The sequence below is a fragment of the Lissotriton vulgaris genome, chromosome 8 (genome assembly GCF_964263255.1).
Source record: "Lissotriton vulgaris chromosome 8, aLisVul1.2, whole genome shotgun sequence".
Taxonomy (NCBI): Eukaryota; Metazoa; Chordata; class Amphibia; order Caudata; family Salamandridae; genus Lissotriton; species Lissotriton vulgaris.
Window position 1 is genome coordinate 985,921,284 of NC_141696.1, and position 26,568 is coordinate 985,947,851.

Sequence of the window (26,568 nt, forward strand, 5' to 3'; positions counted from 1 at the left end):
TGCACCCTGTGGCCGGCACCCCAAAGTGCCTGCCTCCGTGTGCAGGGTTCAACGGAGGGGCACCATAGGAGCTATTCATCGTGTGAGGCCATTCGGCAGCCTCAAACCCATGGGGGCCCTGTTAGGGCCCGCCAGAGACAGCTTTCGACTGCCTTTTCGTGCCGACACACCGGCACGAAAAGGCAGTGAAAAACTGCCAACGTACTACCTCTGTCGTAAAGAGGCGACCGGGGGAGTACTGGAGGATTTCCGGATGGCAGACGGGCTCGTAGGCCATCCAGAAATCCGAGTCTGATTCCTTTCCGACCGAGCCCATCGGAATGGCTCGGTCGGAAAGGAATCCGTCCGACACGTACCGGTTCGATCGGAAGGGCTCCTAACATGGTTCAGGATGCTTGTTTCCGCTTCAGGGAAGATCTGGCTTGGCAGTTCAGGCTGGACTGTTCCCATGAGGCACAGGGTCAAGACTGATTTGCATATAGCTGGGTCTGAACTGAGGTGGTGAAGTTAGCTAAAGAATGATGATGGATTTAACCCAGATCTTTGACTCTCTTTGTGTTTGCATTGTTCGCCCTAAGTTGGCAGGGTATGCCCAGACGTGGGTCCCTTGCTCACTTTGCCACTGGATTCAAGCTAACCTGGCTGAGGAAGGGTGTTACCCAGAAACCGGTCCCAGGATGCTTGTTTCCGATTCAGGGAACACCTGACTTGGCAGTTCGGGCTGGACTGTTCCCATGAGGCACAGGGTCAAGACTGATTTTCATATAGCTGGGTCTGAACTGAGGTGACGAGGTGAGCTAAAGAATGATGATGGATTCAACCCTGATCTGTGACTGGGGGTGAGTGTCTGAAAAGTTTCAGCGCTCCGTCCATCATCTCCTTGGGTTAACATAAAAAGAAGTCTTTATTTTTTTAAAATGATAATGTAATCATTTTGGTGAAAATATTGTAATCAATATTTTGTGCGGCAATATGTTTGACATATCTTAGGTTTATTTAATGCAATGATATTTTTGTTTCCAAAATGTGTGTTTTTATATAAGTGAAGATCGTTATTATTTAACAACGGTATTTGTGTTCTCGATATTTATGGTTTTATTAGTTAAGTGTTATAAGGCGATATTTTTGTTAATGCTATTCACTTTCCAATATTTTTGTGTTTCAATAAACTGTGCATCAGTAAAACATCTGTAATCCATTCGATCTCAACTGGCTGAGATTAATTCAAGCATTCTTTTCATCATTTTGCTATTCATTGCAAAGATACTAGAGGGAGAGAGTATTTTAAGTCTTAAGATTTTAGGACTTGCAGTCAGTCTTAGTTTAAAATGTCATACATTTATAATTCCTTAATTCCTAGTCATGGGATTTGATTTCTCACCTGGAACAGTGTAATAGATAGACATTCTTAAGAGTAAAGTAGGTGATACACTGGATGTTAACCAACTGGGTGACCAAGCAGAAGATTGTTTTCAGAAGCTAATACACCCTCGTGCATATGAAGGAGAGGAAAATACCCTATTAGGATATCTGTTGGGGTATAATAAATACTATGGGATCTTCATGCACATGATTTAATCAAATGAAAGGGCCATTCCTAGAAAAGACAAGGCACCAATGTAGATACACTCACCACAAATATTTTCAAAAGGAGCTGGTTAGGGCACTTTTAACCTGGTAACGTTTTACATATACAATTACACTACTGTAGAAATTTTATCATTTTGCATAGTTCCAACAGTATTTTTTGGTTGGAAAGCTGGTATTTGGCCCCCGGGCAAATAGGGGATCTTAAATAGCACCCATCTCCCTGTGCCTTTTCTTAAACATTGAAACCATTTGGTTAATTAAATTGGATTATGTAAACTTGTTGTATGTCAGCTGTAATGTGTATGCTGGGTAAAAGTCAAACTTTAAAAGTTCGTTTGCAGAGAAAACTTTCTTCCCTCACATTTGGAGAAACATCTTCAGCATCGGCTGAGAACAGCTACGTGTCAAACAGAATTGGCCGGTGTTTCAAAACGAAAACAATTTTTGCACTTTAGTTGCCAGGTTTAGCACTTTGCAAGTCAGATGTAAGTGTTCATTTAAATGTTAAGCACAGCTACTCTAATCTCTGTAAACTCAAATGTTTATTTTTTTACTATTCTGCTAAATTCTGTTTGGAAATAGATAGGCCTGGGTAAAATTTCAATTACACAGTAGTAATTTGTGTACTTTCAGAATTTTTTTATAGCTTTCGAGATCAAATGTAACAAATGTATGCCATTAGGCAATCCCACCCCTAAGCCCTAGCTGCCAGCTTAAGCCCTAGCAACAACCCTAAGCCCTACACAACAACCCTAATCTGAGAGCAAGAGTGAACTGGCTTGGAAGGAGATGGAAGTAAGACATAGGGCTGCCACCTTGAAAAAGTTTTCTGTGGTGCAGAAAGAGTGTCCTGGCCCCTAATACAAGCAAGAATGAGCAAGCCCCTCTGCACTAATAAAAAAAGCTTATAATTGGACTACAGAGAGTTCTTCAGGCAAGGCACCTCGTGTACTATTGCTAGCTATGCCTCAGATTGTTGTAACAGTAGGGCAGAAATGCTGTGGGAATTGAACTGAGGGCATGATTTAGACCTTGGCAGTCTGACCGCCCGCCCTCTGCGGCGGTGGGCTGCAGTACTCCGTCAGGTTGATGGAGTCCAGGCCGCTGTATTCATATGTATACGCAATACACAGAATACTGCCACGGTGGCAGAATTCTGTGCTGGTGACCAACCCAACAACGCTGTTCTGACGGTGGGGTCCCGCCGAGCCAATTTAGATGTTCCCGTTGGGCTGATGGGGTTCTGTTGGTAGAGTGAAGACAGGGGCGACTGTGATAGTGGGGAGACATGAATGATTATGTAGGTTATGTGTAGTGACCCAGTTGTACATTCAGCACTGCTCCCCCCAATATATACAGACCATGCACTGTATCCTGCACACACTATGTATACTTACCGTCAAGTTTGTCAAAATGGGGTCTGTTGGTCTGTTGCAATCAAGGTGCTCCAGAACAGGGGGAATATAGATGAAGGTGAAGAGGAGGAAACCACAGCATGTATCCTGAAAAAAAGGTGAGTTTTCCCCCCTTTGTGTCAACTTGAAGTAGGAGGGATTCCTGACAGAATTCCCTTCGAAACAAGCCAGAACCAAATACGGATGGCGGAAATCCTGGCTGGAGTCCAACTGCTACCTGTTGCAGACCCACCCGCCGAAGGGGTGGGGATCAAAGTCCTACCCGAGTCAGCAGGACTGCGGTGCTCTTTTCGCCCATTGAACTCCAGCATCTAAATCCTAATGGGCAGGAAGACTACCAAAAAGCCCACTCTGGTGTGATCTTGTCAAGATCAAAATCAGGCCCTGAGTCATAATATGGTAAAAGATAGGATGAAAATGTGCAGTCAGCGCTGAGCTCAATATGTAAAAATTGCAACTACCACTCTCAAGGTAAAAAAGCTGAACAAGGCTTGAAAGAGAGCAGACCACCTGCTTGGAAGAATACCCATCTGCTTGTGTAGGATTGTGGATCGCAATCTCTAGACCTGGATGCTGCCATGAGGGCTAGGACAGCCAGCCTCTCACTGACCTATAATGACAGAGGTACCTAGCTGTTGTTGGAACTTCTTTCTTGACTCTGGGAAAGTGGGCAAGGTTTTGAGAATAGATATATCTGCATCACCTGGAAGAAATCAGCAAAACAAGGGCATATAGGTAGTTGATCCTAGACTGGAAATGGGGAAGAGCATTCCATGACTGTCTGAAGACTTTTGGAGCACCTGTGAACAAGATATAAACCTGTTGCTGAATGGAGGAGCTTTGAAAACGTTTATCTCTGGTTCAACCGGTCAAAGTGCCAAGATTACCTGAAAAAGAAGCCACCGTGGCAGCTATATTTTCTTAATCCAGCTAGGATCCTTTGACTACAATGTTCAAGGCTACCTTAGGAACAAGAGAATATCGATTCCTAGTAATTGAATTGGTTTAGGAATTTTGAAATGTCGATATTTTAAGTGTAATATTGTGTTGGTGTTGCTATTCATGTACTTTGAGAATTTTTCTCAGAGCAGAGGAAAACCTTACGCCCTGTGCCACGTTTCCAAGGATAAGCTAGGGTTTTATCTCAGACACCTTTTTATTAGGGATTAGATTGTTTTCACTTAGTGGGTGCTCTAGTAGGAGGGTACGATCTAGTGTCCATCTTTACTCACCCTGTGTTTGATTAAGTTGAGCCTCCAATTGGATTAGCGAATGATCTGACAGGTGAGCGGGGAGATGTACGATCTTTTTAACCAATTTACTAAAAAGTTTATCAACTAAAAAGAAATCAATTCTTGAAGCTCGGCCATATTTGTGGTTGCTGTAGGTAAATCTATTATTTAAATCTCCTTTAGTTTCCCAAATATCAACTTGCCCCAGGTCTTCTCTTAATCTGTTCACCCCTTCGCTCATTTTATGTAGGTTTGAAGCTCTATTTGGTGGGTGTCTATCCTTTGTGGGATTTAATAATATATTAAAGTCCCCACCTAATATAATTGGAGTGGTTATTATTATTAATTGTGCATATAAGAGCTTGTAAGGGTGTGGGGTCATCCGTGGTAGGGCCATAATACCTACCACCGCTAAAGAGATATTACCTATCCTAACTTTAGGTACGGCCCACCTGCCTTTTGAGTATACACAACTATCCATTAAAGTTATGTACGAGTGGTTTTTAATAATGATTGTAACTCCTTTAATGTTGCACGACTGATTGGTGCAGACACTACTTCCAATCCACTTTTCGTGTTTTGTACTTTCTTGCCACTCTTCCTTAAGAAGGTGGATTTCTTGTAGTATAAATATGTCACTCCTTACAAGCTTTAGATATTAAAAAAAATTTTGTCGCCTTATCCGTGTTCTCAGCCCATTAACGTTCCATGATTTTTAAATCGCCTACCATATTAGGTTATACTTCTACATTTTACCTTGATCCGACTTGCTAAATTTCTATAAGCTGGACAATATTTTTCTTTCTTTTTTCTCCAATGCTCCCCACCAAAAATAAACCTATTAAAAATGTGCACAAAACACAACGACCCCTTAACCCAATCCTTACCCTGGAGAACCCTCCCTACATTCATCGGGAAAATTAATAATACTATATGAGGTTCCCCCATCGGGAGGTATTAAGTGTAAAAAAGAAAAAGCTGGCTCTTACAATTTTCCATCATGGGTTCTTTTTAGCTTTCATTCGATCTAAAAGTGATTCTACATATTTGGGTCCCTGCATAATATTAGTGTGGTTATCCCACATTATACGCAAAAGAGAGAGGAATTTCATTTGTACTGGTGCACCTTCACTTCTCAAGGCTGGCATGTACTTTCCCAAAGCCCATTGCCTATCTGCTGTAGCCTTTGAGATATCAGAGTGAATTTGATAACTGTATCCATCTTTTGTGAGAATATCTACCTTCAAAGCCATGCTCAGAACCTTTTCTTTTAGTGTATATGTTTTAAAGTTGACAAGAATTCTTCTTGGGTTTTTCCTCATTTTGTTCTGTCTAAAAGGGTCCCGATGTACTCTCTGTATGTCCTCATTTAGCCTTTGTTCGTCCAGGTCCGGGACCGCTTCTTTTAGTAGTTGTACTATAAAACTCCTGACCTTGTCCCTCTGTGCCTTCTTGAATGTTCAACAGCCTAAGATTGTTCCTCCTTGAGTTATTTTCCATGGCCTCGATTTTGTCTCTCAATTCTTTTTCAGTGGATCTTATTTTCTCTATTTGCTTTGACATAATTTCACCTCTTCTCTGGTTTGCAGCAAGGTATTCTCAATAGATACAACTCTGTCAGCTAAGGCAATAAACTTGATCTCTAGGGCTTCACAAGTCGCCTGAATTTTTTCTTGGTTCCTCTCAGACTTAGCGAAGCTGAGTTTCACTTCCCTGAGGAGTGTCCCCATCAAGTCGCCTGACTCAGGTTGCTCAGGTTGCTCCGGTTGCTCTGTATTATCATTTACCTGAAGTTGGAATCCCTCATTTTCCTCGATTGCATGTATCTCCTCCATGGCTTTGTCCACCTCGTCCCCAAGATCGTTGGACATAAGGACGCTGTACCTGTTAGATGATTCCATCTGGGGTACAGTCAAGGGGGTTATAACTTTATTATCAGCAGAAGGATTCTCAATGGGCCCCTTTTATTTTAGTGCCTCAATTAGCAGTGGTGTCTTATCTTGAATTTTGAAGAAGGAGCGAAGAGATGGGGTAATTTTTAAATTGGTCCCTTTTTTGTTGCTCTTTTTTTGCAATTGTTGCACCTCTAGTTTACACTACCTCTGCTGTGCTCCCCTTCTTTTTCTGTTCTCTATGTTTTTTGTTGGGAGTAACCCCTGTATTTCCTTCCGATAAGCACCCAACTTGCTTCCTGGCTTGGGGTTACACCCCCTCCTTTTCAGGTTTAATGAATATAGGCAAAATGATACCACTCTCTAGAGGTGGCTGCTCTGGATTCACCTGTTTGTTTCTTAACATGTAACAAAGGGGGTTTGTACGGATTATTTCATTCCCTTAGGCAGAGTCCTTGTCTAGCGTGTCTGTGGTTATTTCATTAATGTTTTCTCTTTTACAATTTTTTCGCTGTACTGGTGTCAGTGTTGAGAGCGACTGTGTAAGCAAGTTTGCTATGTCTCCATTAGCCGTTACTGAATTTATGCTTGAGTTTAGGGTGACAGACAACCTGCGTTTGGCTTTGCCTTTGTTTTTTCCTCTTTTCCAATTGGAACTCATGCAGACTGAATCTCTGGTGACTCTTGTAGGTTTTATCTCCCCATCTCTGTTGTCCTTAAACCCCCCTCTCAGACCTGTGCAGTGCTATTAACAATACAGGAAGATTCCAAGCAGCGTAATAATATTTGTTTATTAGCCCTCAGGAACTTACTTTGATTGTGGAGAGGCGCTGACGACAAAATTCCCTGGAAGCAGCAGCCCAGAAACTCGCCACCTTCTCCAGCACCGTACAGTGAGGGAGTGAGCTGGTCCCGGGATGACACGTTGTTTCTTCCTCCTACTCCTCCAGTATTCCCGCTGCCCTGTCCTTTAGCCCTCACTGCTCTCCCCGCAGCTCTCCCTGCAGCTCCCCCTTTCTCTCCACTCTCCATCTAGCATGAACGCTGCAGACGCAGACAGGCAAAACTGTCACGGGAGCCGCTTAGGGCACGTCCAAGCCCCCACCTCTGTCGGCGTCCTCAGTACCCGACCGCTTCTACTGAGCCGAACACTGGTAAAGATTTCCAGCGATCACTTGAATATTTCCGTTTGTAAGAGCGCTTACATTTTATGAGTGAAAACACCTCGCATCGCCGGAGCTCACAGCCGTAGCTCCTATCCGGCCGCCATGTTCTCCCCATAATACCTGCAATATTTGTATGACAGTGGTTATGAATCCATCTCTTGGGCTCAGATTTGCTGTTGTACATTTGATTTTCTCAGAATAAAGCATTAAAAACTAACAAGGCCCATCAATTTCCCACTCCTGTTGTGTCAAAGTAAATAGTGCAAAAAAGATAGACATCATATTAATGCCAAAAATCAACTAAAACAAACACTCTACCTCTTCTTTCTCAATTATTGTTCCTCGATATGCGACTGCCCCCACTTTATTGCTCTCAAATTAATTGAATTCTCCTCTTCAACCTCCACTTCAGATTTATCACACTCCTCCTATTGTTCATTGTTTCCGCTCACATCGGGTGGATCCCGATGTTCAATATTACTTGCGAACATTATGCACATTGTGCTTATCATTTGCTTGATCCTTCCTTCAAACCACTCTGATATCTTTACACCCTATGGTTCGTGGCTGCATGACTTCTCTCTGTGTCCTTCCACTTTCATGTACTTAGTTTACATTCAGGCACTTCCCATGCTTGCTTCAAAGTTTGAAAAGTGCTTCCCCTGGTTTTTCTTCTTTATACCATACAATCTATTTAAAATCACATATTTTTCCCTGGTGTTTTATATCTTTTCAAATATAATAACTATTTCTGTTTATGTTTTTCTGGCGAATATTTGGAATTAGTACATTTTGCATTATATATTTGTAATAAATTCATGTTACATATATTTACACTACAATCTAAAGTATACCCAATGCTATGGATACAGAAATATGAATGTTAAATACGTTTGTCAAGTCTTAAACCCTAGCTATCAACGAGAAGCCATGACTGATGACGTGCTTCACTACAATGCAATGATATTTAAACACTCATGTAGCGTTTCCGTGAGTTTTGATTTTTTTTTATTCTGCTGTTCATCAGTCAAGCAATGAAGAGTTAGATAAATCCCACAGTATCCTTGAGTCTGAGGCCCTAAAAGACAACATCGCATCTTGACTATCATAGGTTTTTTTTCTGTAGCAGGCTGCACATGACAAGGGTTCTTAGCTGTCAACTCTGTCCTTCCTATTTTAAGTTTCGATTTCAAAGGCAGCTGGAACATTTTACACATCAAACAAACACTCTGAAGTATCTTCTAAAGCCCAAATCGAACACCCATCATATCTGAAATGACTCTAAGCAGCACTAATTGCACTTAGGCAGCGTAAAAATAAATGCTTCTAGGGGATAAAAGAACCCTGAAAAACAGTAATTGGTTTATGCGCTGCTCCAAAATTACAGTGTTTACTAATTTATGATTTCTACAGCATATTTTGTGACCTCATTATCAGTGTTTAAACTGAGAGAGAGAGATCTTATTTTTTTTAATGATCCCCGTTGAGCTGGTGCAGGGATTATATTTCGTTTCTTATCCTTGGCACAATTTAGGCATTTGCTAAGCCTGTTAAAATGCGCTGCACAACTGCCTTCGAGGCTAAAACAGTACTCATTTACCCGATACTAGAAAATCTCCTCGGTGGCTCGTAGTCCTTCCTCCATGATTACATGTGACTAGATACCAATACTAATTCCCCATTCGCATAAAATATTAATATACATAAAGCCATGCAGCCATCACAGAGTACTGTAAATGCCAACTATGCATGGAGACTTTCACTGCAGCCTTCCTGCACCCAAGAAGCACAATAAATTATAGGTTGTACTAATTCTGAATTCAGATGTCTTCTTTATGCCAACCTCATTTGCAAGTGTTCTTGTCATACCTTCAGGATTAGATGCCACCTTTTCATGTATTAATGCTTAAAACATTTGCCACACTCCAACAATAAACTAGAATATGGATTGTTGACATCTCCATTGGTTGACAATAGAGTCTCAAGGTGCCAATGATGGTTTGTACAGAACATCCTGATGCTTGTCTCTGTTTCTTTCTGTTCAGTATACAGCAGTCTCCATCAGGACCTTTAAAGTTCTAATAGTATTATTGTGCTTTTGCTTTAGGCTATACCTGTAATTAAAGGCGTTCTTCCTCCTATAAGCTCATGTCTGCAACTCAGGCCTATAACTCAGGTCGAAGAACATTGCTGACCTCTAAAACTGAACAACTGGCTCAATGCTGAGTCGGCGATCTGGCAAACGCAAGATAAGTGTTTTTTATTTATTTTATATTCCCTATCCTGGTCGTTTGTCACTTTCACTCCCCCATCCCTGGCCCCGCCTCACCACATTTACCTAGACGGGCCATCACTGTAAATGAGACTACTGTGCACTAGCAAAACGCTGCATTTTGATTAGCTTCTAGCCAAGAAATTAATAGCTGGTACCTATGACAAGCCTAATGACAATAGTTCTCATCTCTGCTGTTATAAGTTCCTCCCGTTATCTTTCTGGCACACTAACTGCACTAATCATAATTTCTTTTATTTTTTATTTCAAGTGTTTTTATTAAAATATAAAATGTGCATATCAGAAGTTATATATACGGGGGGGGGGGTTGGTGGGTGACTAATCTGTGACCGGGGCTTCCAGGTGTTTGTCGAGGAGTTCCCACATTCCATCCTTAGCCTTGTGCTCCTTTGAGAATTTGCTGGTGATATTGTCCGCTCCCCTGAGGAATGTGACCCAGTTCATCCAAGTTTTAAAGTTCGCTTTGGCTGTGTTTTTCCAGTTTGTCAGGATTATTTTTAGGGCTGCCGTTAGTAGTATGTCCACTAGGTCTCTTTCCTCTTTGCTGTTTAGGTCTTCCATCATGAAGCCCGCGGCGAGTATAACAAAATGAAACTGCCCTTTTTTCATGTACTGCAGCCCCCTCCACATGTCATGCTTCAATTCTATAGCTCCCAATCCAGTAGATTGTTAATAATGTAGTTCTTCATAAGAACTCTGTGGTGAATCCATGGTAGAATACTGGAGTGAACTGTCAAACTACTGTTGGAAATATATGTTTTAATGAGCATTTCATACTTTTTTTCTCACATAAATGAGGATAATTTTTGTGAATGATAGAAAATGTGTTCTCATTTTAGCTCTGGAACATTAACTTCGATTTCCGCAAGAAAATAAAGAGAAAACAATTTTCTCTCTGAGATGATGCATCAAATGCCAGCAGAGGATCAGCATTTTTCACAGGGTAAATGTACCTTACTACTCACCAAAATCTTCAAGTTTAGTATTACTACACCATTAAAAGATTTATATTGTGACTAAAATCCGTCATTTCTCCTTCTCTGCGCTATTTTGTAACCTCCTAAAACCAGGCATTTTATACAAGGCATTAAATAATAGCTGATCGTTTCTTGTCAGTAGCGGCTCGTAGTGGGAGTGCTGCTGGGCGGTGAGGCGGGGGAGGGACAGGGTGGGGAGGTAGTAAACTCCGGCATACGGCCAACCGAAGGTAAGTACATAAATAAGTAAATAAATTGAATTACAATGAGCGCGCTGCAACGCCATTTGCGTTGCAGTGCGCGCAATGTAATTCGTTTTATTTATTTATTTATTTATGTACTTATCTCCGGTCCGCCGTAGGCCGGAGTTTACTACCACCCGCCCTGGCCACCGCCACGCAGCACTCCCACTACGAGCCGCTACTACTTCTTGTAATATTCCACCTAATTAGTACCATGGGAAAAACCACATCATGGATCCTCTGACACAACCCAGGTCAATAACTACCTGGGAGTGCCTTCCCTCTTGGACAGTATTGCTTAAGTAACCATTAAGAATGTGCATAAGCAAATGCCTTCTGGCAATTACTGGTAAGGTCGATGTATTTATTTAAGAAAACAAAACGTCAGGTTCTTGTTTTTAAAACGGTATTTAGTGTATTCAAGCCACTTTCATTGTCAATGACGATTGAATTCTATGTAACTTCCCAAATAATTCATGCATTTTCTGAAAAGCTGAGGGAATATCAGATGGGAGGTTGACTGTCATATCCAATGAGTTGAAAAAGATTCAGCAGTGTGGTGAAGTTATCAAAGACCTATATTACAAAACGTTATATTCATTTGTAATGATAGACAGAAATGTTTTGTGTTATTATACACTCACATTTTTGCCATGATAACGTGATAACTTCTCAACAAACATTTTTATTTCTTGTTCAACTTTTGTATGGACATAAAACAGGCAACATATTTGTTCATAAACGCCTACCCTTAACAGGAAAGCCACCTAGATATACTGTGTTCTAAGAGGAAAAATTGCATGATAGGCAGCCGGAAAGAAACCTCTGAATGGTGTAAAACATCTTATAGTCATTGTGTGCTGCACATAATTAATACATATTAATAACTGTGATTAACACACTATAGCTGTTAATTACCCTTCCCACAGATTTAATGTGAGCTATGATTGATGGTGAAATAATAAATCATATTAAATCTCCCACATGTTCAGATTTCTTTGCTATAGTCAAACATCATATGAATTAGCAATGCTTTTACATTTTATTTTCAACAATAAATATATCACTGATAGAGATTGGTGAATTGCAACCAAAAACATACAAAGGTCATATTATAACCCTTTCCTTTCCACCTTTACCTAATCTTAGCAAGAACAAGACTTCTGCAATTAATGTCAACTCTTATATGTGTAACATTGCAGTCATTGTACCAATGGTTCCTTTGATAAACACAATGTACTACTGCCAGATCTGTCCAAATATGGCCAATTATGTTCGCTTTCTTCACTAACTATTCCTTCCAAAGCATGTTTAAGAAGACGGTAAGCAACATAGCACACTTATAAAATGCTGTAAGTGCATAGATATAAGCCAGAAAGAGTTCATAAAATAATAGTAACACCAATTATTTATTTGGAATGAAAAGCAACGTTCCTACAGTACAGAATGATAATAAACTATAGACTATAGTATATCTGAATTCAACTGTGCTTTATAGCCATCTCATATAAAAGTGTAATCATTGTGCCTTGAAGAGGGTATGTCCCACTTTCTGTATGTCTGCTGAAGACATACATCACCCTTCAACAGTAGGTTACTAGAATGGAGAGAAGAAAATACTTCCTGGTAGGTAAAAGCAGGAATTTGTGTAAAGTCCCTACTTTTTAAGAGAGCATGCAAAGATTACATTAGACCATGGAATGTTGTGAAAACAATTAGCTTTCAAAATTCCATTCAATACAAATAATCTGTTATAGCTAATTAATGACGTCCATTGATGTGGTCTGATGGCCGGATTACGGTCTGGCTTTCAGAGGCATCTGGGAAGGAACCGACTGATGCTGCTTCGATCGGCTCAAAAAGCCTGTCGGAGCAGCAGTGGGAACGTAATTCCTACAAAAGGGGTGGTGCCTGCTCAGGGACTGCCGTAGGGATTACGATGTCCCTTTCCATCTGCCTGTCTTTGGCTGTCCGACTGCCAATAAAAAGCAGACGGAAAGTGAGTTTGGGGCCCCCAAGCAGGGCCCCCGTTGTTCCTGGGCCGCTATGGGGACCACCTGTGGTGCCCCCCAAAACATCCATAAACCATGTGACAGGCACTGCATGGTGCCTACCACACAGTGCACAGATGTTTGAAAACATCCACTTTTCTATTGCAGCTTGTGCTGCTGCCCTTTTCCACCTGCCGCACAAGCTGCAAGGCAAAATTGACTTTTCGACTTCCAATAGAGTGGTCGCTCCATAATTTGGCGGTTCGAACCACCGACTAATTGTCGGGCGGATTCTATCTTGCTACTGTGTCAGTCGGACGCTCATCTGACTGACATCGTAATAGGCCCTGATGTTTCAAAACAGCTACATTGCTTCTCTACATAAAGTGGACAATACAAATGCCTGAAAAGCTAGGCTTCCCCATCAAATTGAAGAAATCGTCCCTCATCCTTCCACAAGAAAGAGATATCCAAGAATCCTCTGTGAACTACCAGGCTGCACTGAGATCTCTGAATCACATATTGCAGTATATTCGGGAGAAGTACTAACATTTGTTTGCAAAACATATTACCTTCTATCAAAGAGTTATGCAATGCTTCTAAAAAAGTAAACACATTCTATGGGATAATAATCCTTTTTAGCCTGCTGTGTCTGGAGGCTACTTCTACACTTTGATGTTTTACTCGTTGATTTTGCTGTGACAAGGATAATTTTTCACTATTTCATCAGTGCAAGCTTGATATTTTCCCACCCTTACTTCGATGTGATTCGGTGTGACCCTGGCATGGCCAAGACAGACTGAAATACTTCCAGAGTGCACTTTGTCATTGTTGCACTTACCAAGAGAAACAGCAGATTTGCCTCAATGCTTCTTTGTTTCTCACAGGTTCCCACACCATGTTTTTACTTTCTTTAATAATTTACTATGCTTGACAATGAGACCCTTTGGTTTTCTTGTAAAAAAAAGTCTTAAAGAGAAGTGTGGCTCACTGGTTAGAAGCGGCAGACCCTGAAGCAGAGGTCAGGCCCGGGACCAGGGTACAATTCCCGACGCGGCAGGATCTTGGGCTCAGTGTCCACGGACTCGATAATTTTCGCCTCGCTGCCTACTCTAAACATGGGTCCCACTCTGCAACTCTGGGCAATAGCTTGCTTAATCTCCACAACGGCCCCAACAGCGCTGGGATGCCTGGCTTCACCTTGGGGGTGTCCAGGAGTGGGCACTTCACAGGGAAAGCCAGGATGGGTTCCACAGCAGTATGCGTACAAGCGCTTTGAGACCCCCCTGGGGGTGATATGTACGCTATACAAATACAATTTTTTTATAAGTATACATACCTTTGTGCCTTTATATTCATTTGTAATATTAGACAGAAATGTGATGTGCTAATATCCACTCACATTTTTTTAAATATATAAGTGATAGCTTCTCAACAAACATTTTTGTTTAATGTTACATTTTTGTGTGTTACTTTACATTGTGAAATACTAAACACATTTATGTCACTTCACAGTCACTCCAAGAAATTTGATTTCTCCAATTGCTTCACAACACCTTTGTGTACTAATGTTTAATCAAAACTGTGTTTATGGCCACATAATTCAGTACTCAAGATTAATTTTACAACAAAAACAATTGTGTTATTGTACCGTGTGGTACACAAAATATACATCTGTTGTTCCGTGCACTTCTATATTAGTGCACACAATTGTTCTGCTGCATACACACACATGTAATTGTACACAAGAATGCATTGTCTTATTAAATTAAATCAATGTTTATTAATTAAATTCAACCAGACAACAAATGAAGCTGCACAACAATAGGTTTGCGCTGTAGGGCAACAATAAATAGGGATACAACAATTGCTATTGAAAAAATGAAATCATATAAAATAGGAGATAAAAAGATTTTCTTTAAAATACGGCTACAGAAGCCTCTTCAATACAGAATCTAGAAACATATTAGTCTCTACTGCGGGACCACAATCATAAAACAAGATGGTACATGCCTACTTTACAATTCGGTAAAATAATTTGTTGGTCAAACCACTCACGCAAAATGAAAACGCTTTGTTGCACATTCTAATCATATGTTCTGTGAGTGTAGGGTCAAAAAAGAGAATTCTACAAAATGTTATCCACAAACTTACATTCAGAGACTCCACCTCTCCTATTTCCTATGCGTAGATCTCCGCCCCGATTGTAGAGATCTCTCCACATGTACGTCTATGTGTTTGTAGTAAATGTGGGAGGATTAGATGGAGTTGCTAGAAAACAGGAAACACTACAAAACAGGGGGAGTTCGGTAGGGCTTCAGAGGGAATAAGAGAGGGTTAAAGAGGCATTTATGAGGGACAAACCCCCACCCACAAAGTAAGCCCATTGCTATTCACAAACTGCGCTTGAACAGTTACTGCAAACAAAAAAGTCTCAAAACCATTATTAATGTACTCCAGCTCAGACCTGGAGTAAGTCCAGCACCACAACAACTGGAACTGCTAGGACCTAAATAAATCCCCAGAGAAAATAGTGTTCAAATATGCTTAAAATATATAGAGAAATTTGTATTTAATGTGGAAAAAACTTATAAATAAGTAAAAAGTTATTTAACACAGATTAAATATAAATAGAGATCTTACTCTATGTGGGTTTTTTTTAACACACATTTAAATAAATTGGTATCCATTTATTACATATATTTATATGAATCCTTTTTTATTGCACTTACAGAAATAAATGTGTACATTTGTTTTATTTGTTCTAGGGTTAAAAAATATAAAATTATTTTACATTAATATCTAACCTTAAAGTATTTCTACATTTTTTTATAGTTTATTAAACTATTTCTAACTTTTCCATAGGGAGATCATGTCCTCAGTGGTATAGGTCTCCATCTCCTTGTGAACTTTATGGTTGGAAATGGGTAGGGACAGGTTAATCTACACTTTGTATGAATATTCGATTTGGGAATTATGAATTGCCAAACGTAACATATGGGTAAATCTACATATATAACTTTACTCTTGTTAATAGGGCAATAATTTTCTTAATCATGAGTGCAGAACCTTCTTAAATCATCACTATTTTTCAATTGATCAGCATAATCTAAAATATCCACTTCTTGTAACAACTTTAAAAAGCAAAATCTATGGGAGTTTAAAGATAAGAAATGAACTATTTTGGAGGAGACATATTACCTTTTAACTACCAACTACCCCACTTAATTACATAACACTTAACTACTTAACACTCAACAACTACCTAGCCCCATTTTAAGTGTTTCTGTTTTGTTAGTAGGAGAACGGTACCCCATGTACGATGGGTACACCCATCGTACATGGTGTACAGTGCGTACACCCATCGTACATGGGGTACGGTGCGTACACCCATTGTACATGGGGTACAGTGCGAACACCCATCGTACATGGGGTACGGTGCGTACACCCCATGATCGCAGGGGTACGCACCGTACCCCTGCGATCATGAGGTGTGCGGACCGTACGGTGTGTATGTGTTTGTGTGCTTTTTCATACAACTCGCCCTTACCTGACGTGTACTGTACGAATCGCGTCCTCATACCCCAGTCCGGATCATACTCGTTGGGTCCTACAGCATGTGTATGAGTCGTATGGCATGTGTACGAGCCGTACGGTTCACGGTTTCAGCCTTGCAATACGTACGGATCGCGACGATTTGGATAGATTCACGGAATATGGATCGTACTACACGACTCGGACGGACGGGTACGATTCGTACGGAGAGGGCTCCGGATACAAATCGTACGGACGTTTTTTTTTCCGGAATCGGTATCGACCCCAGAGTGTACAGCACTCACAGATACTGTCTATAATAACATTAAATCAAATGTAAATGTTATAAATAAGCACAAGAAATGAACAAACACAAACTATCTTACAAGTGAATAAAACACATTGACAGATAAGTGGAGAGTTTAAGCTTCACAATGACAAGAAAAACATCACACCATTAATGTAAACACACAACAAAACAATTACTTTCATGAGCATGCACCTTCAACAATATAGGAGGAACAAAGTGGCAGGCCTTGTGTCTTTTCCATAAAAGCAATGTGATACCTAGATTTCTTGAGTAATTCAAAAACACGAGTTGTCTTTTGATGCATCAAGTGAATGAGCTTTCCCACGCGGGTAAATACATTAAAGATCGTGCTCAGTCAGGAGATTTCTTTATATGGTGTAGGTCACTAACAGTTAAAAAAACTGAAATCTTAGATAGACTTTCTTTCTCTTCTCTTCAGGCACTGGTAACCCAAAAAAGACAACATACAAAGATTATGGGAATGGTGGTGGTTGACTAGTATGCCTTACATAACTTAATCTGTTCCAGAGGAGGAATAACTTAATCTCTGCAGGAGGAGGACATCTGGCCTTGCCCGCTCATCGCTTGAGTCTAGAAGTGACAGTTTTCACCTCCACTGACAATGACTTTCATGAACATGCATCGCCAACAATATGGGTTGGGGGGAAATCTGCATGTCTTCTCTCATTTCAGTAAAAGCAATATTATAATATGAATAATTATCACACATCAGGAGAAATACATTAAAGATCCTGCTCAACTAGTAGATATATTTGAATGGTGTGGAAAAACAACAGTTTAAAAAATGAAATCTTTGATATAATATCTTTCTCATCTCTTCTATCAACAGCCCTCAGTATACCCAAAGAGACAATATGGAAAGGCATATTCTTTTAACACTTCCTCAGTTAATGGTGTGATCTCTATTGACATAATTGAAAATGGATGAACATACAGTAGCCATACAGTAACCCCTCTGCCTCTGCAAACGAGTTAGAGGTTAGCGAAAATGTGCAACAAACAAAGTACTTGAGTACACCTACAATGAACATTGTATCTCAGTTTTGGGGGAGGTAGCTCAGAACATTTCCATAGCTCATAACATCCCCATCGGCGGCTCCTCCACTATTACGGAAGACCGTCGCCCCACCGGGAATAGCAGCGGCAGCTGCAAAACTTGAAAAATAAAACGATAATAAATCAAGTTTATTTTCATTATATTTTTCTTCATGCTGTGGAGTGTTGGGGCAGGGCCTGGAGAATGACAGGCATAGGGGGAGTAGTAGGTGCAATGTTCTTAGTGCACATGACGGTTTGGCTGACCGTCTCAGTAAGGCAAAACCGGCAAATGCACTGAAGCTCTCTCCATACCGAGCTGCAATGCCGGATTGGAGACAGCAGGCACAGGCTCCCAGTCACCCTTGGAGCACAAATCGAGGGAGCTCAGGCCAATCCTGTCACTGCTCTCATGTTGTAAGACCAGTGTCAGGATTGGCTGCAGGGCTGTCTGGGAGCCTGCAGTGCAGCCAGAAGAGAGACGATGGAGCAATGCAGCGGGATTCTGGGAAGTTTTCTTTATTTTGTTTTGTCCCCTCCTTCCCCTCCCCGCTACTTTGTCCCGATACCAGCCGTGACTGAACACCCACATGCATGTTGCCAGTAGCATGACCACACTCCAAAATGTAAGAAGACTGATATGAAGTTTGAGGAGTCTAAAAACTCCTCAAACTTTTTTAAGATTAACATCCTTTCTGAATTAACTTAACCTTTTAATACAAGGCCTTGGAAAAACATAATTGATTTTGAAATCCTGAGGAATAACACTATTATTAAAATATACCCAAATTTCAAGATCTTTTTTAACCTTTCTCAGGCATGAACATTTTTAACACATTCTTTGTTGAGTATTATAAATAAAATAGTAAAATGCAATTTGATTAAAAAAAAGGTCCTGCTCTTTGTTTTGTACCTTGCGATTTTGTGGATGACCTCTAGAATCAGGAACCATTACCCCTACTTCTAAAATTACTCTCAAGAGAAATGTATAGGCCATCAGAGGTGGGGACAAAGAGGGAAACCACAATTTCCAATTGAGTGGTGAAACTGCTTAGACTGCAGGGGTCTCCAAACCGGTCCTGGATGGCTGGATCCATGCCACATTTTTTGGATATCCCCATTGAGATACATGTAGTTATTTTAAAAATCTGGCATGGATCCGGCCCTCCAGGACTGGTTTGGAGACCCCTGGCTTAGAGGGAGGTGCAAAAACCACCAATGCCATTGAAAGTTGGCATAATGTTTTTAACAGTTCAATTGCAAAATTACACCCCAATCTGTATTATTTTCATTAAATTTTGAAGAAATATGAAAGTTTCCAAGAAATGAGACCGGCACAATCTTCGACAGGCAGCCTGCAGTGTTGAGTTTCTAAAAAAAGAAACACATGTTCGAAACACTGTTGGCAAAATCCAGCAGTTTCAAATGTTCGGAGTGGCAGACTACCTGGATAATATTGTGTACATTCTACACGGTAAGCAACCTTTACAACAAAACTTTTACAACGCACCATTACGACGCAACTGTTACAACGCAAACCATTACAACGCATTGCGCTGGGGGGCGCTCTAGGATAGGGAATAGGTTTACTTTACTATCCAACACCTTCCCTGCTATCCACGGGGACTGGAGTTGGAATAGTAAATTAAACTATTCACTATCCAGCACCCCAAAGCACTATGCGTTGTAAAGGCATGCATTGTAAAAACCGCGTTGTAAAGGCATGCGTGGTAAAAGCATGCGTTGTAACGTCATACATCCATTCTACACAATTAACTTTGGATTACTCGTCTGATTTTCATTTTTACTATACATTTAATTGGTTATTTTTTACATAAAAATGTTTGTTTTATTACATTTTATTTGAACTATCCCTGCATGTTGATGTTTTCTTCTTCAACTCTTGTTGATTTCTTTTAAAATCATATCACCAGGAATCACAGGCAATCCAACAATCCAACAATCATCCTCAAAAAATTAAAAGTGAACATTCCGCCTCAAAAGTTAATCCATATAGAGTTTGATCTTCTTTCTTTTTCCATACTCCATTGCAGTAGATTCCATTCTCCTATGAAGTTGAAGTTTAGAAAAACAACTCAAAGGTTCTCGTTTTGTCTCCTTTATTTTTTCTCCTCATCTCTAGATACTGCTTAAAAACCTTTCTGAAAAAAAGATTTTTTTTTAAACTAATTATAAAATGTATTATTAAACCAATTTGAAACTCTCACTATTTTTTTTTAACAATGTGAGTTTACAAAAGCAAACTCAAGGGATTTATTTTTCAAATAATAGGCATTTGTTTAATAGTAAATAAAAGACAAACTGCAGTGTAGTTCCTATATTCCCAATAGGCTCTGCGCATTGTAATAATATATCCTATAGATTTGACGTAGGACTTATGTCTATTAAACTTAATTGTGAGTGCCAGCTAGCTCAGAGGTCACTAGAAACTTTCACAAATTCACAAGAAGGGATTAATTTCTGACAACCGCATAAACATGACAACTTTGTTTCCCCAAGATAAAACTGATCTTCAGAGTCATGGAAACAATAGATAGATATTTTACTCAGTCAATCATGCATGCTTTGTTTCACCAGAGGTGCAGAGTAATAGAGAGAGAGACGGGCGTTTTCAATAAAAGTATTTATTGAACAGTCTTCTTTCTCATGCAGAGGAAATAAACTGCAAGAATCGTAATACTGTCTGTAAAGTATAATGCGTACAGCACGAAGAGTATTATAAAATATTACTGTAAAAGCATGGTATGGTTTCTAAGCCATAAAATACATACATAAATAAATAAAGACTAAAAGTACTCAACTGGTGCTTCTAAAATATGCCTACCCCGATGTACCTAACCTAAGTCTAGTATGAGGGAAGAAGTAAGTGTGGTGTAGCTTAAGTTTAGTATTCTTTTGCCAATAATCTATCCAAGATTTCTCTTAGGGTCTAATCAGCTCCGTACCTTGGTTTAAAATGAAGGAGGTCTGCTATCTCTCTGTCTCAGGACTTGATTTCTCAACACCCCGCAAGGGGAGCTTTAAACACTGGAGCTGGATTTCTCGGCAGGAGAAAAGACACCGTCTCTCTCAGTGCGTCTGCTGGAGGGTCGGCTTCATCAGCACTTGCTGTAGCGGGCTGCGTCGGGCAAGTAGATAGTCGGACTGCTCCAAACCACCGTGTGTTTGCTATGGCAAGTGTGGGCATATTTATACCTTGAAAGGGCCGAGTTTGACGTAAAGGTGGACATAATAACGTCATCAAAGAGTCTAAGTTCTTTGAAAACTCCAAGAGTTCTTGGACAAAACAATATTCAAGCAAGGGGAAGTTCCTAACTGCTGAAGCCGAGTTTTCCAAGAAATCGTTATAGATTTTCAGAACTAGAGGAAGCAGCCATGCCGTATTTGGACTGCATGATCTATGTCTAAATATGGTTATGATTTCTATGCCTATATAAGGACATGGTGATTTATACCTATATAAGGGCATGGATCTGGAAAATTACACTAGGGTCCTAAAGTGCTATACAACAAAACATCATTAAAAGTTACAATTCAGTACACAATAGAGAAGATGAACATTGCAAGAAAAAATGTCAATCATTTGCAATCTATACATACAAGTACAATTTGGCTAAATTCTAGTCTTGCGAACGTGCACATCATCTTCCTTGTTTGGTCAGAGGGCCAGCAGAATAGCTTTAGTTTCATCTGGCATCCCATGATGACAGGAACTTACACGATGTGCTAAATTATGCAGAAGAGCAATTTGGCTTGTTCTAATATTGCTGGTATGTGCAAGATGTACGTAAAGTGCAACTATGGGAACCATCTTTCTTATTTGATTGGTAGCTGTTAATACAGGAAAGGCAGGGATCTATACAATGAACACATTTTCAAAGGAATGCTAATATTTGACATGTAAAACTGGTGGAGGCATGCAAAATTATGCAAACATGCAAAAATGCTAATATTGATCACAGGAACATTAGAGAGAAGCTGAATGACTCTGGTTCTATCTGACACTCCACAACGGCCTGCACTAACACAAAAATGAAGGGAACCTACACAATGTGCAAAATTGTGCAGAAAGAACAAGTTGAAGTGTTACAAGCATGTACAAAATAGTGTATAAAGTGCACATTTACAGATCTCCATTCTTATTTGGTCAGCGGCCACTGGTACAAAAATGGTAGGGGTCTATAAAATAAGCAGAATAATGCTAAAACTGCAGGATAATGCTAATATTTGATATATATTCAACGTTCCCCCTTTGGAAGGTGGTTTCAGACCAGACTAGATTAGCCAGTGTACCCTTGGCGGCTAACCATAGTTTGGGACAGCATTTAACAAGTGATTGCTTTGTCAATGAGAACTCCAGCCTGACTTGGGTGGGTGATGCCGATCTGAGTAACAGGAAGACTTGTTTATAAGATCTCATCATGATTTTGGCAAGGAGGCTGGCCTCTGAGCCTATCATTATTTCCGATCCATATGTGAGGGTGGGTAACAGTGTAGCCTTCATTACTGCTTCTAATGGTTTGAGATTGCAGCACTAATTGTGCCACTCACACAAGTAGCCTTAAAGAGAGAACTCAGGCATGCCATTGCAGTGCCTGCACGCAGTTTGTTAAACTGCCATATTGTCCTGACAAGTGCACCCACTTGCTAGGTCTTACCTTTCCCTATCTATGCTCATCAGACACTCCTATGGTAGGTCCAAGGTACCCCCTGGGCAGTGTGCAGTGTATGTGAAAGGTAGGACATGTACTAAGGTGTGTACCATGTCCTGACAGGGAAATACTCTTTTTCACTGTTGAAAGGCCATCTTGCCCATAGGACAGAATAGGGAGGCTATGTAATATGTTACCAGCCTCTCTTCCCAAAGGCTTAAGATGGATAGGTGAAGTTTAGTGTGCTTGAACTCACAATTCAATAACACATCTTTTTGTGAAGGTGGTTTTTGCATTGTGTGTTTAGAACCACTCTTTTAGAAGTGACTGGGTTTTTGTGCTCTAACATTTCTGTGTGTCTCTGCCTGGATATGGATGGATTGTCTGGATCTGAAAGTGATAGGATCTGGGGAATGTCCTGACCCAGGGGAGGAGGTAGACAGCAACAGACTGACCTGCATCTGGAGTGCAGGGGAGAGGCTGCCATAAAACAATGGCTCCATCTCATGCTGATTTATCAAGGATCCAGACCCCCACTATCAAAGGAAGAAGGTGTCACTGGCAGGGAGACACCCAGAACTGGTTTGGACAGGGGTCAGTGCCCCCTGAACACAAAGACTTCAAAGACTTTGAGGGGTATATCTATGAGAGCTGAAACCCCTGAACATTGGATTGATCAAGAGTGAAAAAGATTGAAACTACTTCATGGTCAAGAGGAACCTCTGCTAATGAAGAAACAGCTTAAGAGACTGAAGGAAAGGACTGACCTTGTTGTGTGCTCTGGGGCTGGCCTGTAGTTTGCTGATGTAATCAAGCAGAGGCTAAGGGACTTTGCTGTGTGCTGTGTCCCCCTGCTTGAAAGGACTTTGCTGTGTGTTGTGTCCTGAAGTAACTTGTCCCCAAGGGCCCGAGGAGAGCTGGCTACCTGTTGTGGAAACTCAGGAACACAAAGTTTCAAGGTGTATCTCGGCGACGCTGTGTGCTTGTACTTCATACAACCTGAGACCTTCGTGAGGATTGCCTTGTGATCGTGTGCACCCAGAACTCAAGTGAGTCTCAGCGAAGCTGTGTGCATGTGCTTCTTGCAGCCTGAGACCTTCGTGAGGATTGCCCTTTGATTGTGCACACCCGAATCTCAAGTGAGTCTCAGCGACGATGTGTGCCCTGTTGCAGGCTGAGCTGTTAGTTATTGCCAACGGCCTGGACCGGCATCCCCAGAGGAGCTGTGCCGCCGGCCCTAGCTCTCCATTGCCAGAGCGGGACCTCAAACCAACCCCATCAGGGGAGAGCCCGAGTCCCACTACCCGGAATCCACAAAGTTGCATCGGAGGCCCAAGTCGGGAGAAGAGGAGAGGAGAGTGAGGTTATTTATTTATTTTATTTATTTTTTAAACTTGTAGGGCGCAAACAGCTACCCAAAAAGGGTTTCCCGGCGCCTAGAACACAGCACAGAAGATGGAAAGCGTTCACGGAGGTCGTTCAAGATTATTGATCGAACAACCAGGTTTTTATTTCTTTTCTGAACCTGGAGTAACTCCCCTCCTTGCGTATATGGGGTGGAAGTGCGTTCCAGATGGATGGACCCTGGTGGGCAAAGGATCTCCCTCCCATCCTGGAGAGCTTGAATCTGGGCACACAGAAATTTGCTGCTGATTGTGACCATAGGTTTCTTTTGGGAATATAGGGATGAACTAATGCCTGAAGGTATTTAGGTGCGGTGCCTGCTTTGATTTTGAACATATAGTTCAGGGTCTTGAATCTGATGCGGTTTTCTACCCTAAGCCAGTGTAGTTCACGCAAGTAGGGGGACACGCAGGTGGTTTTTGGTATGTTACATAGAAGTCGGGCAGCCGAGTTTTGTACAAGCTGTAACCTCTTTATAACTGCTTTGTTTGCACCTAGGTACAGGATGTTCCCGTAGTCAAGCCGAGATGTAACTAGGGCATTGACTACTGTTTTCTGCGTGGAGATGGGCAGCATCTATAGGATCTTTCTGAGCCACTTTAGGATGGTGAAACAGAGGCCAACCACCTTGCTGACCTGTTGTTTCATGGACAGAGAACTGTACAAAATTACCCCCAGATTCCTTGCATGGGTGACTGGTGTTGGGAGATTTCCCATCTGGGAAGGCCAGTGTGAAGCGTTCCAAAGATCTGGCTGCTTACCCAGAAGGAGAATCTCCGTCTTTTCTGGTTGGTGGTCATCCAGCTGAAGATGTTCAGGAGACCTTGTTTGAGGAGGGACGGAGATAATGGATGGGATTCTGACAAAGAGATGATAATCTGTGAATCATCTGCGTACGTCATAAGGGTAAGTCCTGATTTCTCCACTAGATCAGCCAGGGGTCTAAGATAAAGGTTGAAGAAAAGCGGGCTGAGGATAGAGCCCTGCAGCACTCCATGGGGGTAGTTGACAGGTCCAGAGCACGCAACGGATGATGCTATTTGGAACGTCCGTTGGTCCAGGAAGGATCTAATCCATTGCAAGGCATCACCACGGATCCCGTTTTTTTCTAACGTGGTGAGCAGCCTTTTGTGCGACACAGTGTCAAAGGCTGCGCTTAGGTCGAGAAGAATAAGCGCAACCATTGGTTTCGGAGACTCCCAGCAGAGCGGTTTCCATGGAGAAGCCCGCTCGGAATCCTGACTGAGTTGGATGGAGGAGGGAGTTTTCTTCTGAAAAGAGAGTTAGGGCAGAATGCACATGACTTTCCAGACATTTGGAAAAAGGTGGGAGAAGTGAGATGGGCCTGTAGTTAGCCAGTTTTTCTGGGTCTGCTGTTGGTTTCTTTAAAAGTGGGGTCACTATGGCATGCTTCCACAAAGTGGGTACTGTGGCGAGCTCCAGGGACGAATTTAATGTGTCTACAATAATTTCAAGGGAGAGGGTGTCCAATAGTTTCATTATATTGATGGGAATGAGGTATCGTGGAGAGCCAGATTTAATGGTCTTCAGGATGGATTTTAGAGTATCGATTGTGATGGGCGGCCAGTGTTCTAAGGTCTGGTTAACACTAGGGGCCTCATTTATGAAAAGTGACGCATCGCTGCGTGAAAACAGCGATGCGTCACTTTTCACTGCGCACTCCTTGCGACACCAATGATGCGTCATATTTAATGTATGACGCATCATGTCGCAAGGACTTACAGATACGTCAGTATTTCTGACGCATCTGTAAGCGCAAAAGTGACGCATTGCTGGAGTGTGTCACAAAAGTGACGCAACTCCAGCAATGCGTCCTTTCACATGGGGCAAGCCCCATGTGAAAGGGCTTGCGTCAGTCTTACGCCTGCTGTGAGGCAGGCGCAAGATTTTGACGCAACAGCATCCTAAAAGTGACGCAGTGAAATGTCATAGATTTCACTGCGTCACTATTATGAGGCTTTTTGCGGGGGAACGCCCCCTCCGCATACATTATACCTGACGCAGGTATAATGTGGCGCAGGGGTTTAAAAAGTGACGCATCTACCTAGATGCGTCACTTTTTAAATATGGCGCAACAAGGCGCATTTTGTACACCGCTGGTGCGTCACAAAAAGTGACGCACCGGCGGCGCAAAACTGACGCAAGGCCTCATAAATAAGGGCCTTGATTTTCAGGCTCTTATAAATCCATTTCAGCCAATGGATACTGCTCCATGCCCACGGCTATGACTAGTACTGTATCATACGAGGGGCCTCATTTATGAAAAGTGACGCATCGCTGCGTGAAAACAGCGATGCGTCACTTTTCACTGCGCACTCCTTGCGACACCAATGATGCGTCATATTTAATGTATGACTCATCATGTCGCAAGGACTTACAGATACGTCAGTATTTCTGACGCATCTGTAAACGCAAAAGTGACGCATTGCTGGAGTGTGTCACAAAAGTGACGCAACTCCAGCAATGCGTCCTTTCAGATGGGGCAAGCCCCATGTGAAAGGGCTTGCGTCAGTCTTACGCCTGCTGTGAGGCAGGCGCAAGATTTTGACGCAACAGCATCCTAAAAGTGACGCAGTGAAATGTCATAGATTTCACTGCGTCACTATTATGAGGCTTTTTGCGGGGGAACGCCCCCTCCGCATACATTATACCTGACGCAGGTATAATGTGGCGCAGGGGTTTAAAAAGTGACGCATCTACCTAGATGCGTCACTTTTTAAATATGGCGCAACAAGGCGCATTTTGTACACCGCTGGTGCGTCACAAAAAGTG